This window comes from Podarcis liolepis (assembly GCF_965112155.1).
Source record: "Podarcis liolepis genome assembly, chromosome: 1".
Classification (NCBI taxonomy): domain Eukaryota; kingdom Metazoa; phylum Chordata; class Lepidosauria; order Squamata; family Lacertidae; genus Podarcis; species Podarcis liolepis.
Window position 1 is genome coordinate 111,256,043 of NC_139554.1, and position 15,881 is coordinate 111,271,923.

A 15,881-nucleotide genomic window follows, 5' to 3' on the forward strand; every position below is an offset into this window, starting at 1 on the left:
TGTGTTTTGTGGAAACTCTAAGACTTAAGCTTAATGGATTTCAAACATTCTTTTTGTTCAACAGTGTGCATCACTGCTGATACCTTGTAATACCAAATTTCAGTCTATTGAGGTCAGAAACTGCAGAGAAGTTTAAACCCCACAAAAAGGAAATGAAAATTTATTTAAGCAAAGGAGACACCAACTAAACCTTAACTCTCATAATGCTTCTAAAATAAACAGTTGCATTTTAGTGCTAATGAATCCTTTTTTAAAATGAGATGTCACTAAGCAGATGTAAAATCTCTGGCATATCAGAGCTGGGAGAAGGATTGTTTTTTGGTGTGTTTTTTAAAAGACATTTTTAATCCTGAACCATGGTTACTCACTGAACACAGAAGATTATACAGAATTTCTAAATAAATACATCTAATCCCCAAAGTCACTGAAGTTTGCAACACAGTACAGACAACCTTATTAAAGCTTCAGAAACAAACTTCTGCCCACACTTTTAGCAATAAACAGAGAGAAGACCAAATACCTTGTGGAGATGGTCTTTCATTCCTGAAGACTGAAGAACTGTGGCATTGGACCAGATAATTACAGAACTACAGAGCTGGAATCGACCTCAAAGATAATCTAGTACAACCAATACACTGTTATGCCATCTCTGATAGGTGACCACCCAGACCCTGCTTAAAAAACTTTTAATGAAGGTGTCTATTCTTCCATTGAAGAGCTCATACTGCTTCCTAGTGTTTAGACAAAATTCCCTGTCTTGTAATTTGAAGCAATTGACTTACCCTCCAGAGCAATAGAGAACAAATTTGTCCCATTGTCTATGTGACAACCCGTCAAATATCATATTAACTGAATGGTCCAAAGTAGGGAAGGAATTTTCTGAAAAACTCAGTGTGCATAGATTTCCCCCCTAATTCTCATCTCACTTATTGGTCTTAAAAAGAAATGAGGTTTTTAAAAAATTGGTTAAATGCAAACAATTCTCACCTATTATGGGCTAAGATGGTGCATGGGCCCTCACCTTGCACTTGTATCTGTGCCTTTTTAAAAAAAAATAAATGCAGTTTGTTCTGAGACTCTCTGTGCTTCCTCTGCTTTAATTTGGGTTCTGTGTTCCTAGCTGTCTTGTAGCAAATGAAGACCCATGTCATCCATTCCTTATAATGGAGAATCTAAAATATGGTCCTATTTTGGCAAAAGTGGATGAAATTTGCAAACACAAAGTCCCTCCAGAGTGGATTAAGCCTGCAAAAATTCAGGCAGATAGGTTTAGGGGTTTTCACAGTTTTCACACATTTAATGTTTGTTTTTTAAAACTGTTTTTGGTTTTAAAGAAGGAAAAGTCTATAATCTTTTTGTTTTCTTCCAGAATTAGATGCAATTTTCAGGCATGGTGATAATAACTTCTGTGGTTTTCTTGTAAGGGCAGACTTTCCTGTTTTAGGGTGGATACAATATGAATCATAGGGGGTGGGTAGGGTTCAAAAAGAGCCTAGATTCCAAGGAAAGGCTGGGCCAGGGAAAATTTCACACACATCCCAGCTTACTCCAAGGATTGCTGGTGGGGCATGAGGTTCTGTTCCCCTTCCCTTAGATTGAGGATACGGTGGAGATCTCTCTGTTTATTTGCAACCCCATCAATACAAAACAGTCTGAAATTGCCACCCACCAACCTGACCTTCATTTGGTATGGATTGTGTTTCAGTTCGTTGGCCTTCACTTAGGGTTTGTCCCATACTCCTGCTTGTCCCACCACTTTCCCCCAGAAAACCTGCTGTTTACTGTGGTATCAGAACAAACATCAACCAGTTTTTCTGTGGATTGATGTTTGTTCCAATTCAGTGGTAAACAGTGAGTTTTCCCAGTGAAAGTGGCAGGACAAATGAAAAACTGCTTGGACCCATTCCTAGAAAGCAGAAAAAATCTTGGACCCATGCTTTCTAGGCCTGGGACAAGAGAAAGTGTGGATGAACCCTTTGTCACCATCTATACTTCAGGCACAAGTTCAGCACTTTTGTATCCTTGTCTGAATCTGATGAAAAGGAGAAGGACTGAGTATCATCTGCATATTGATGACACATAAAATAATATCTAGATGTCCTCACTTAGCAATTCCATGGAGATTGTAGATAGAATGGAGAACAAAATAAAAGCCTGTGATATGCCACAGCATAAAAGCTATGGAGCAGAGCCAGTCTTCCCAAACCATCTTGTAGGAACAGCCATTCAGGCAGGGACAGAACTATTGGGTTATAAAAAGTTGGACCAGAGGGATACCTTGAGGATATCAAAAGTGACCAAGAGGTTCAGAAGAATTCATAAGGTCTCATTTTTCACTGCTATTTTCATTTTCTATTTTTTTCCAGCAAAATGTGCACAGAAGCTTGATTGTAACGAAACCTCTAAGCAGTTTATAAGAAATTTACCAAGAAAAACAGATAAAAGCAATGTTTTTATTGACTGGTCAGATTGGCCATAGTTGTTGCACCAGTCACAGTTGGTAAAAGGCAGTTCTAGCTACGGAGGCAACCTGGGCCTCCAGTGACAGAGCTGGATGCTGTACATGGAGTTTTAACGCAAGGTTTTGAAGGTGTCTGCTGCAACCCCCTTCTGTCTCAGTCAATCTGCCCCATACCTGATACCATGTCAGGTATAGGGAAGGTGGGTGATACTTGAACAATATGAACTCATGGATCAAACAGGGAGACCTGGCGGATCTAATTAGCCCTGCACACTGAACATTCCCCACCACTCTGATAGTGGAACCATTAGAAGCCCCCCTCCAGATCTAACAGGCTGAACAGGCTTATACTACAAGAGGCTTCCTTCAGTTATTTGGGTCCCCAGTCACTTTGGGCTTAGTGAAAATTCCACTGGGATGTGTGATTAAGTGAATTAGTTGTGATTAGCTTAAATTCAGTTTGATTTCAAAGAGACTTAAGCATTTGAAACTTTCTCTGTGCTGGGCTTCTGGGTATGGGTGATGTTGGCATTCTTTCCCCTTATTTCTTCTCTTTTTTGCAGTTCTAGGCATGAATTTTACACTATCCGTTGCTTAGTGATGAAACTCATTAGATAATTTTAGTTCTCTGGGGTGTGTGTGTGTTTGACTGTGCGCACGCATGTGTCTTTGTGTGTGTGAGTGTGCACACACATAATATAACTTTTTGTGATACTTACTGAATTTTTATCATATGTGAAGTGGAATTTAGATGTATTTGAAACACATTTCTAAGATGTGATGAAACACCAGAAAATATTTTGACCTGTGTTGGATTAGCTATGCTGAGAGGAAGAGCCCCATGTTTTAATCAGCAATATGCTCTGGGTTTATATGTTAATGACAGAACTGGTGAAAAATGCAGTGGGAAAGTTTGCAAAGAAAATACTGAAGCCATTTCCTCTCTCTCTCTCTCTCTCTCTCTCTCTCTCTCTCTCTCTCGTTTTTCTTTATAGAAACCTTTGGCTAAAATAACAATATTCTTTCTTCTCAGATCCTTTCATTTCAAAACCAAGCTTGATGGGAGCAATCACACAATTCAAAAGTGAGTGTGATTAGGGGCAGCTAGGGGAGATGTCATTTGTGCAATTAGCAATTGTGTGAATGCCTTTTAAAAAGTGAGTAGGAAGCCCCCCTTTCATGTACAGCTGTGGTGTAAGGAGGGAACTTCTGAATGTATGGTACAACCCTGGATTGGGACCTGGGGCATTGGGCTTTTAATCCTTTGTCCCCCTACCGCAGTCAAAATTCTGATTGGGGATTGTGTGACTGCTAGTAGCACTGAGGGAGGGATTTCTCCTGTATCCACCACCAGGTGTTATACACCAGCACAAGAACAAGGGATTGGGACCTGACTGAGTTGCTCCATCCTGTGTCCCACCCTCCTCTCCCCAGTTCAACATGAGGCATCTCATCCACAGTGTATGCATGCTTAAATGCATTCCTGGGAACTGGAACCCTGGGGAAGTCTTCACACATACAGCTAAATGCGCAGAGGCTCCCTATGACATGTTGCAGGGTGTGGGGCTGCTAGCGCACAGGAGCTAATAGCACTAGAACAAGGCCAGTGGCTAAATTATATAATGGCACAATCCATGCTATGCAGGAATCAGGAGCGGCTTGTCCCATGGGGCAGAGCCAAAGCAATCTTTCTCCTGGTAAGCAGGATTGATGTTTCTCCTAGGTGATATCTGCTGGGCAAGCCACTTCCAGTAGGAGTAAATGGCTGTTACCAAGGAATTCAGCCTCACTGCCATTTGAAGTGTGTGTACAGCGGCTCAGCTCTTAAAACTGAATCTTTATTGTCAGGGATGTCAGGGACTGGGCAGATGAGGAGCAGTGGTGTGGAGACCTCCACCTCAAGAGGGGTCCGAGCAAGAGGAAGATGGGGTTGCACTGGACCAGGACACACCCCAGAAGCAGCAACAAAGAGCTGGGTAATAATGGAAGGTGAGGAACAGGAGCAAGCTAGCAGAGGCTCTAGTCCTGAACAGAGACAGGACTCAGCAGTGGGAGAAACAGTACAGCAGACAGTGGACTCTACATCCCTTGAAAGCCTGGAGGAACCTCCTCCTTCTCTGAGGACCAGGCGATCCCTTTGTATCTTAGAGCAGAGAGCTAAACAGAAACAGAAAGATTCCGTTGCCGGCCATCATAAGCATCAAGAAGGGGTTTGGAAGCGAGGAAGTGCCGCAAAGTGGATGGAGCAGACACTCTGAGCAATGTCTCAAGACTGAAGGGAGCACAATCCATGGTCTCTGTGTGTATCCAGTTGATTTAAATAAAAGAATAAGCAAAGCTCTCTGCGTCTCTGATTTCACTAGGCAGCTAGCCTGGAAGTCGTGACACTTACATTTGTAGGCGGCCACACTATGGAGAGTCGTTAGTGACAGCTCAGTGATGCTTTCTGCAGCCTTTTGCTTGGATGTTAATAATAGTTGTGGCTCTTAGACATCATTTTCTGGAGAAGGGCCATAGCTCCAGGAGAAAACATTTGCTTAGCATACAGAAAGTTCTAGGTTCAATCCCTGCCATCTCCAGGTAGGAGTGGGAATATCTCCTGTTTGAATCCCTTGAAGCTTTAGCCAGGCAATGTACATTATTGAGCTAGATGGACCAATTGTCTTTCAGCATAAGGCAGCTTCCTATTCCTGTTTTCTTGTATTCTGTGTTCATTCTTAATTCACCTTTTGTCTAGAAGGCTCTAGTGGCCAGACTTCTAAATATGCAGTTTGAAACATTTTTTAAAACAAAACAAAACACAGGAACAGAACATAACTAAGGGTAAAAACATGCAAGATTAACATGTGTTGGAAATAGATTCTCCCATCTTTAAAACGGATAGGTGACTGTTTACTTTGTTCAATAAAACACATTGAGGTTTGAAGTATCCGGAAGTATCTCAACAATTATTCACGAACAGCAGTATAATCTCTCTTTTTAGGCTAAGCACAACTACTTGGAAGTATGCAACCTTCAAGACTAAATAGGAACCGTATTGCACTTTGAATCTTCTCTCTCTCTTTCTTGAATTCAATGTAACCAGTTCCTGAGGTTTCACATGTACATCAGATGTTGCTCATATTTTTTCCTTTTCATTTTGTTCCTTGCCTCCTTTCATGTTGTTTGGAACGAAAGAAAGCTAAGATGAAATAGTTGAAGAGAAAGTAGGCAGCCAACAGCCAAAACAAACCTGGACCATAAGGACTTTGTAGCATCTGTCGGAGTATAACTAGATTAGGAGCAGTGGTGTCTCCACAAATTGGAGGGATGTTGTAAGGCATGTCCTTTGAATAGAATTAGTTTTTGCTGGAATCAAATTATGTGCAGGAAGAATGATTAGAAGCAAGCCTCAAGACTAAGAAAGATTAATTACTGGCATTTCATTAGAAGCTTATTTTGCATAATCCTATTAGTTTAATCATGTGTTCACCCCCCCATGTGTGGGTGCACCATTTACTAAATTTATACACTGTACTGTACTGCTTTTTATTTGCTCAGCATCTTAGTTTGTTCCATACTTGCATCAATATCGCACTCTTTTATGATGCTGTGGCCACACACAGTGCAATGTGGGCTCAGTAATGTTGGTAAAGGATTTATAAGAACACAAAAAGGCCTGCTGTATCAGACCAGTGGCCCATCTGGTCCATCATTCTATCATCACAGTGCCCAACAGATGCCTGGAGGGCACCAGGTTGGGGAAGGTGATTCACTCTGCTCATCTCAGATTCATTTTCTGTATGGCTAGCTCATTCATTAGCAGGTACACCCTTGGCACAGGAAGTTCTTAAGGTGGTGGTGTTATTTGTGGGGTCAATGTTGTACTTTCCAACAAATACTGCACCATAATATGTGATTCTGTTAGAATCATACAATTGTAGTGTTGAAAGGGACCCCAAGGATAATTTAGTCCAATCCCCAGCAGTGCAGGAATCTCAACTAAGGCATCAGTGATAGATGGCCATCCAACCTCTGCTTAAAAATCTCCAAGGTAGGAGAGTCTACTGCCTTCCAATGGAGTCCATTCCACTGTTGAACAGCTCTTACCATCAGAAAGTTCATCTTGCTGTCTCGTTGGAGTCTCCTTTCTTGTAACTTGAAGCAATTGGTTCAGGTCCTACCCTCTGGTGCCGGAGAAAACATATTCCATGTGACAGCTCTTTAGATATTTATGGATGGCTATCATATCTCCTCTCAGTCGTCTCTTGTCCAGGCTCTCTGCATCCCGACACTTGTTGAAATGAGGACATGGGAGAGGGCCTTTGCTGTGGCTGGTTCCCAGTTGTGGACTTCCCTTCTGTGGTAGGTTCACCCTTCTCATTCTGTCTTCCACTGTCTGATGAAGACCAGTTCATCAAAGTAAGCTTGCCATTGGCCTGTATGTATTTTTATGCTGACTCAGATGTTTTAATTGTGTTGTCTTTGACTTCTTCTTGATGTTGCTGCTGCTTGTATTTTTGTTTTATTTTAACCTCACACATAAATAGATATTGTGTCAGCATTGGAAAATAATCAACTTCATGCCATTGATGACTGCCCATGGAGTGTCCTGCTGCATAAGAGAGGCATATCCATTACCTTTTACCATCCAGGAGGACTATATGTGATCCTTAGCCACCCAGGTGCAAAGGACAACTGACTTTCCTTTGTGCCGGCAATAACTATCCCCTGATTCCTGTGTAATGCTTTGGCAAACACTGCATATTGACACTACCCAGTTGGGTGATATCTTCTTGGTGTAAGAGCTGTAATACTCCTTCAGTCTGCAATAATTGCCGCAATGGAGAGGATTGACGGATGAATACATGGAGCTGCCCTCTCTACTGAACTGCTCTCATGTGCACATTCATACACTTATAGAGGGCAATTTCATGCATTATATGCAGAGGGGTGAGACACATTTCCACCTAGGATACGATAATCATAATTACCATAATCATTTATTAGAATTCTTATCTGCCACTTACCATGAGCTCCCAGGCAGTTTACAACAACATATATCTCTCCATTAAACAAAATACATTTGGTATATGACACATGGGTTTGTGACATTCTTACTTTACATTTTATTTTGGATTATTTGGATTATTTACCATGGGCTGTATCCAACAAAGTCATCTCACTAGCTCAAGGACTTCCACTTGAGCAACAGAACTTCCGCTCCATCTCCTCTCTTCCCATGCCCTCGAGATCTGCTCTGGACAGTCTTGTCTGGTATATAGGATGTAGAGAGGGAGGGGAAGTTCTGTTGTACAAGTGGAAGTCCCTGCACTGATGAGATGATTTTGCTAGATACAGCCCTATGAGTATATCCCTTAGGGTGGGAGGTATAGCATATGCAACAGAACAGTAGAATGCATATTTAGAATGCAATAAAAAACATTAATTAATTAGATGCATGCCAGGGCTGTGCATTTGTGTTTTTTTAAAGGACAGAAAAAATGAACAAGCTCTTTCCATCCATTCATTGTTACAAGCATCAACAAATGGGAATTTTTAGAAGAATGACAATGAAATGAATGGAAATGTGTTCATTCTTTCATTACTGGATACTTTGGGACATTCACATTGTTCCTTTGTGTGAGTACAAGTGATAACACACCCTTTAAATTAATAACTTTGCATTTTTGAATGTTTCATTTAACCAACACATTAAAAACCATTCCAACTGTTTTCCAGCAGTGCAATGGTTGCTACTGTAGGAGCTAATACAGTGTGTGCCTTTTTATGGGGGATAACAGGTATTTTTTTGATTCTTTCCTCCTGAAATAATCTCTTTACAGTAAGCTGCAGCCTTCCATGGGTGGAGCTTGCAGAGACTTGTGATGATCTGTATCACGTAAAGCTACTTACTTTCTAAGTGCAGAGAAGCTTCAGATTTGCAACAAGATCCTCTTTGCTTGCGATGTAAAAAAGTCATTTCACATTAGTAGCTAGAATATGAGAACTAGAAATAAACCGAGTCTGGCAAACACTCCTCATTTTAATGGAAAATTCCTTACTCCATTTTTAAATAATACATTTCCATAAAACCTCTTAATGAAAAAAAGGCAGATAATTTCCTTTGTTTTTCAGCCAACTATGGAAACAATGAGTACTGGGCATTGCGTGGACAGGCGGAGTCCCCAGATCCTGCACGGCCCCCCCGTCATGTGAATAACGACTCAAGACAACGTGCTATGGGATTAAATTGGCCACAACTTTATTAAATTTCAAATGTGGGTAGACCTTGGCTCAGGCATTGGGCGTTCTCCCTCCCCGGTCCCCAGCCGGGGACCTGGGGAGCATCAGGGTTATCCAGTGTGTGTGGGGGGGATGGGCCGGCTCTAGAGAACATATGTTCAAGCAGAGATGGCCGCCCCCGTAACGCCGCCGCCGCAGGAGGGAGCAATGACGACCTTTCGGTGTACGGTCAAAGCCTCCCTTCAGAAAACCCCTTTAACGGGGAACCCTGGTATCGCCGCCGCAAGAGGAAGAAGGACAAAAGGATTCCGCCCAAGGCCTGATACCGCCAAAGTTGTGACGTTTTGCTACGGGAAAGGCGAAACCTGCCAATGCAGGGAAATTCCTTTCCGGCCCTTTAACAGCGACCTTAACGTAGCAGCGCCCGCATACCTGTGAAGAAAAGTTAACCTGCAAAACCTGTGAAGAAAAGTTAACCTGCAAAATAAGACCTTAACTGAGGGTGGGTAGGGTGGGAGAAGCTCTGGAGCCAAGTGAGGATTCCTAGGTAAGATCCTCCCTCTATTGTGTGGGCAGGTAATCCCTCCCCTACCTGGCCTGGTCTCCTTGGCAACGCTTCCCCCAGGTGGGATTGGACAACTGACTGAGGTAGGTGGAGACCTCCAGATATCCCACCTGAGGGAAGGCAAAGCCAAGCCTATGCTGTTGGAGCCGCTCCAGATCTAGGGGCTGCACGCGTCCACGCAAAGGGCGCCCCCCATTTTAAGTGGGGAGCGGTCATTTCAGATGCAGCTAAGGAGTCACTGTGTGGTTTTAAAGAAGTTATTAATGCTCATGTCCACCATCTGTAACATGGAAGTAATGTTGTGTACCCATCTTGCAATGGTGAATCCTCACATTCTCTCCCGTGCCCCCCCTCCGCGGCAAATACAGATTGCCTCAACATGTACACATAAGGATATCATTGCTTAATAGTAGCTGTGAAGGGACATACAGGGACCATATATAGACTCAGCCACATCCTGCCAGTGCTTGCGAATTATGGAGGCAGGTCCTACCATTAGGGAGAGCAGGACATATTTCACAGGCAGTTGATTTTGTTTTGTTTTTTAAAATGAATTTTTATTAGATTTACATAAAGTTGTACACAGTAAACATAACCCCAAAACAAAAAGAGGTTTTTTCAAACCTTCAGACCTCCTTCCCTCTCTCCATGGGATCTATTTCTAAAAATGTTTTTTACCTGCATCTTTTACTGTTATCTATCTATTATTGTGGGACGCGGGTGGTGCTGTGGGTAAAACCTCAGTGCCTAGGACTTGCTGATCGCATGGTCGGCGGTTCGAATCCCCGTGGCGGGGTGTGCTCCCGTCGTTCAGTCCCAGCGCCTGCCAACCTAGCAGTTCGAAAGCACCCCCGGGTGCAAGTAGATAAATAGGGACCGCTTACCAGCAGGAAGGTAAACGGCGTTCTATGTGCTGTGCTGGCTCGCCAGATGCAGCTTGTCACGCTGGCCACGTGACCCGGAAGTGTCTGCGGACAGCGCTGGCTCCTGGCCTATAGAGTGAGATGAGCGCACAACCCTAGAGTCTGGCAAGACTGGCCCATATGGGCAGGGGTACCTTTACCTTTACCTATCTATTATATAATCATAATTCTTGAAAGATTCCATCAACAGTGTCTCAAAAAAATCTTTCACATCACTTGGGAAGACAGGTGAACTAATATCAGTGTACTGGATGAAGCAAAAATCACCAGTGTTGAAGCAATGATTCTTCAACATTAACTTTGTTGGACTGGCCATGTTGTGCCGATGCCTGATTATCGTCTTCCAAAGCAACTACCCTATTCTGAACTTAAAAATGGAAAGCCTAATGCTGGTGGCAAACAAAAGAGGTTAAAAGACTGTCTCAAGGCAAATCTTTAAAAATGTAGTATAAACGCCGACAACACTGGCCTGCAAGCGCTCCAGCTGGAGAACAGCCTTTACCAAAGGTGTCATGGGCTTTGAAGACACTTGAACTCAGAACGCAAGGGAGAAATGTGCTAAGAGGAAGGCAGGCTTGGCACCATGCCAAGACCACACCATGATCAACTCCCATCTGGAAACCAATGTCCCCACTGTGGAAGGACGTGTAGATCCAGAATTGGCCTCCACAGTCACTTACAGACTCATTGTTAAAACCGGGTTTATGGAAGACAATCTTACTTGGCTACAAGTGATCGCCAAAGAAGAAGACTAACCAAAGCTCATTTTACTTCACAAGTGTCATTATATTCCTGCCAATGATTTCAGCTGTCTACAGTGGTCTTTCAAATATATTAAAATGTTATTCCAGTCTTTTAAAAATACTTGGTCTTCCTGGTTTCTGATCTTTCCCATCGGTCTTGCCATTTCTGCATATTCCATCAGCTTCGTCTGTCACTCTTCTCTGGTCGGTACTTCTCTTTCTCAGGCAACTGATTTTGAGCATTGTGTAGGGGCATCAAGATGTTGCTTATGATTAAGAACATAAGCCGAACCTGCTGGATCAGGAATATGGCCCAGTGGACCTGGGGATCTCAAATTTCAACAGCACCCTGTGCAATGCCAACCCTCTGACCCTCACCTTCCATTATACATTGTAGTTGTGGCACCCACGAGGCTCTGCACCAGGTGTGACCGAACCAGTCACACTCACCTGAATCCGCCTTTGCTCACAGTGGCCAGCCAGATGCCTGTGCGAAGACTCCACAGAAGTGCAACAGCATTCTGTCCACATGTGATTCACTGCAAATGGCATTCAGAGGTCCTAGTAGACTGCCTTCTTCCAGCCACTATCATTTATTTATTTACTGCATTTATATCCCAGCTTCCTCCCAAGGAGCTCAAGGAGGTACTGTACATGGTTCTCACCAACCCTATTTTATCACAACTCTGTGAAATGGGTTAGGAAGATTGTGACTAGTCACTCTGAGCTTTGTATCTGAGTGGGAATTTGAACCCTGCTCTCCAAGGTCCCAATCTGACACCCTAACCACTACACCACATCACAGAGTTCATAATATGAAATAACCTCGTCTTGGAGAAGTGGTAGATGAATGGGCCTTATTTTTATTTATTTATTTGTCAACTTCATACCATCTGATGGAAGAAACTCATCTCTGACATGAGCATTGTGTACTTATTTCCCAAAATGTCCTCTAGCAATCCTACATGGGACTGAACTTTCGTAGGACTTCCCTAACTCTCACACTCTGAAGTAGGAGGGGATGGTGAGGAGGGATGGCACCATGAACCTGACCTCCTGGCAGCACCATTGTTTGCCAGGAGGAAAAAAGGAGGGGTGGTGATGGGGCAGTTTGGCTGCACCAGCATGGACATGGTGTTGGCTCCATTGGTGTGCTTGCAAAGCCCCAGCCTCACAGCCCTTCCACCTGATACATGGGAATGACACTGCTGCCAGGAGGTCAAGTGTCCAGCAGCATCTCTCCCCACTAGCTACTCCTGATGTAAACCATAGGTCTAACCATTAAGGTTATTTTGACCACTGGTCTGATCCAGACATTGCATTTCCATGTCTAAGTATCCTCTTTACAAGCAACACCCATGTAAGAAAATCTTTAAATTACTGTGTGATCATGCAAAACATTGGGCTGCTTCATAGATGACCTAGATGGTGTGGTCACTGTCACCCTATGGTTGTTCTCAAGACAGTCCCAGTAGTAGCTGCAACTACTGCCCAGAAATGGTGATAACATGTGTGTGTTGGGCAATGGGCAATGGTTGGCCCATTAGGGTGTGAACTTCTAACCTGGTGTGCTAAAATGCACAATCTGAAGGAGAGTTGACTACAATTTGCCCTATCTGTTGGTATTTCCCCCCACTTATGTCTGTTCCACCAACTTTGTTCCAGCCCTTGACTTTTCCTGTCTTGAGCCAATGCAACAGTATTTTAGGGGGTTGGGTTGTGATGGGACATGGCAGTCTGTGGGTTTTATTTATATACAGTGACATCACACCTGCTGTCAGCTCATGAGCACAGACCCAATGTTTTTTGGCAGGTCTATTTACTAAAATGTTTGAGAGCCCCTACTTTTTAGACAATGCAGGAGGATAAATCAAAATATCCTAGTAAATCCATGGGCTTTTGTATTATTTGTATGAACACTGGACAGACTCCTATAGCTCAAGCAGATTAAAGCCACAGGTCTCCAATTCTTGAAATTACAAAGATTTCTTAGGGAGCAAAAGTAATAACTGATTCCTGTTAGCTCAAGGCCAGTTCATTTCCTGAGTCTACCCTAATATTACTCTCTGGGTTTTTTTTAAAGGAGGAAAATAAAATAAAATATAGGCTTACTATATTCTTTAGAAACAAGAGCACAGCTGTCTTTCTGTCAAACCTACGGGCACTTCCGCTGTGTTGCTGGAGAATGGAAAGTGATGGTTCACATGCATAGAGAGGTGGAGGGGGGGAGCAGAAAAGAGCAGGAAAGGAGCATCCAATCCACTCTCAGGGCACTGCAATAAAAACGAAAAGATCCTGGTATAATTCCTCTATTGCCGCCTCATCACACTTCCCAGCATGTACAAATCTCTTTGGAAAGGAGACTCAACTACTGAAAATAGTGCAAGTTATAAGACTTCCATGAATTAATAACTGCTTTTACCCATTTTTCAGTTTGGCAACCGAAAACACATTTGTGAATGCATAGACAGGGGGTGGGGGATATGAAGGAGGTCAAGCCAGCTGAAATAAAATCCACCATGTCCTGTCTTTTGGACCTTGCTCCCCCCCTTTTTCTTTCTTTCCTACCTACCTAGGGCACTATTTGGTGATAACATACAGTAATCCACTTCATGGGGGATTATCAACATAGTGTGTGTGTGTGTGTGTGTGTGTGTGTGTGTGTGTGTGTGTAAGAATCAAGCTGTAATGCTGGAAAGGACATGAACTGTGGCTTCTTCACTGTGGCTGGATCTGTGAAGCCTTTGAGTAAATCTGCATTTTTATTTAAGGCAGCAGCGGTGGTGGTGGGGGGGGGGGGAGAGAACACCTGAAAGGAATATTTCACACTCCATGTATCATCTCCTCTTTTTGGTTTTCCAGTAAGTGGTCTATAGTTGTCCACAAATTGTACTTTTTTGTGGTGCGCAAATATCTATTTGCACTCCCACACTTAAAGCCGGATAGTTTATGTAGAAAGTGGGGCTATCAGATGCAAATTTGGCCTGTTATACTTTCACCTCTCTGCTTCAGTGAAATAATCAAATTAAAGGATACAGATGCACTTAGTCTAGGGGAAAGTAAGGCTGGATGAACCTGTCCATGTTGGCTTCTCTCACTTCTAACTTTTCCACTCTTAAGTTCAGTTCTCCATATCAGTGGCGCATCTTGGGGTCTCAATTTCCAGTAGCACCATGTGCAACACCAAAATTCAGTGTCCCTCCACTCCCATGCTCCATTCTAAATCATAGTTGTGGTGCCTCTGGAGGCTCCCTGCCCAGTGCGACAGAATCGGTCATGCTCCTCTAAATCCGCCTCTGTCCATATGTCTACATAACATTTGCTAGCGTGCACAATTTTGCACATTTCCCCCCACCCATGCAATGCATTTGTGTACGTCACCCTTACTAATAAATGTATTTTTATGCACACACTTCCCTAATATATTCGTTTTTGTACACTTTTTCTGGTTGGAAAACTTCACCACAGAATTCAGAGAAGTGTACATTTTGAAGTACACCTGTTTCAGGAAGTGAGAATGGTTTAGGAAACAAATTTCCTCCCCACCCCTACATGGAAGACTGGAACTCACTGGCAGAGCACATTTTTTGCATCTAGGAGGAATCAAGTGTAATCCTGGATATCCATAAGTCAGGTAGAAGTTGATGGAGACCCTAAGTAGCTGTGGACAATTCCTATAGACAATACGAAGGATTAAACCCAGTGCAAGGCAGAGCTGCATGGCTACTGGACAGCCATATGAATGGAGTATAATGAGAAGCTGCATCACATACAATGGAAAGGAGGCAGACCAGTGGCATTTCTTGAATTAGAGTTTGGTCTCTTCTCTGGCACAAGGTTTCCTCCTGTCCAAGTGCTGAACACCTGAAATCTGGCTTCTATGAGCTGCTGCTTCATTCCAGCAACTTGGTGTGTGTGTGTGTGTGCATATGTGTGTGTGTGTGTGAGAGAGAGAGAGAGAGAGAGAGAGAGAGAGTGTAGGAGACAGAAATATGTTGATTTCATGAGACTTCTAGCAACACCACGGTTAAAACGCTTTGCTTATTTTGCTGGGAGTATCTGGAGGGCTGCTACGGTTTTCCCATTCCAGTTTTAAAACCAATGTAGTTGGCTCATTTTCCAAATGAAAAAGTGATTTTTCTACAGCTTGGAAGCTTCCAGGTTTTCATGTGACAAAAGACCTGATGTGTATGTTTTAATGAACCAATGTGACTGGTTCCATTGATCTGGGTGGAAGCTGCTCATATGCTGAAGTGGTTTCCTGGATAAGATCCATCTATAGATCTTAAAATTGGCAGGATGCTAATGGCTTTGCTTATCTGGAATTCTACTTCACTTTTTCAGTAGCCTCACTGAGATCAAGAGAAATAATTGCTCAGTGGGAGCAAGGCAATTGGGATTAGTCCCTGCGGAGACAACCTTCAAGCAAGCACATTGAAATAGCCCCACTGACCTTGGTCAAATAAATGACAAAGCTGTCAAAGCTTTCAACAACAATCCAAATTCTTCCTATGAGGAAATGTACGGAGCATTAGATTTCAGTGCAGCAAGGCCATCTCCCCTCCTTAATGTTGGGATCAATTGGATCATCATGTCACCATTTTTTGCTGCTATTACAAGATTTATATGCAAATTGATGAAAGGGAGAAATATAAATAGTTGACTGTGCTACACATTGGATGGATGCATAAAAGAAACTCAGCAATGTGGCTTAATGTGATCAGTATGTATGTCTCACTCTCTCCCCATCACCTAATTTGTTTGTTGACTGAGGAGTAGACCATCTGTTAGAATAACACTTTAGCTAGGCATTTACTGGCAACAGGTAAAACCTAATGCTTGCTGCAGCAGTGGCAGTCTGCACAGAGACTCTGTATGCCACTGAGCATGCGAACACAGTGGATTCGTGCCTTTTTTTGCACATAAGAATTACATGATGCTATGAGAGAGTAAGGGGACGCGGG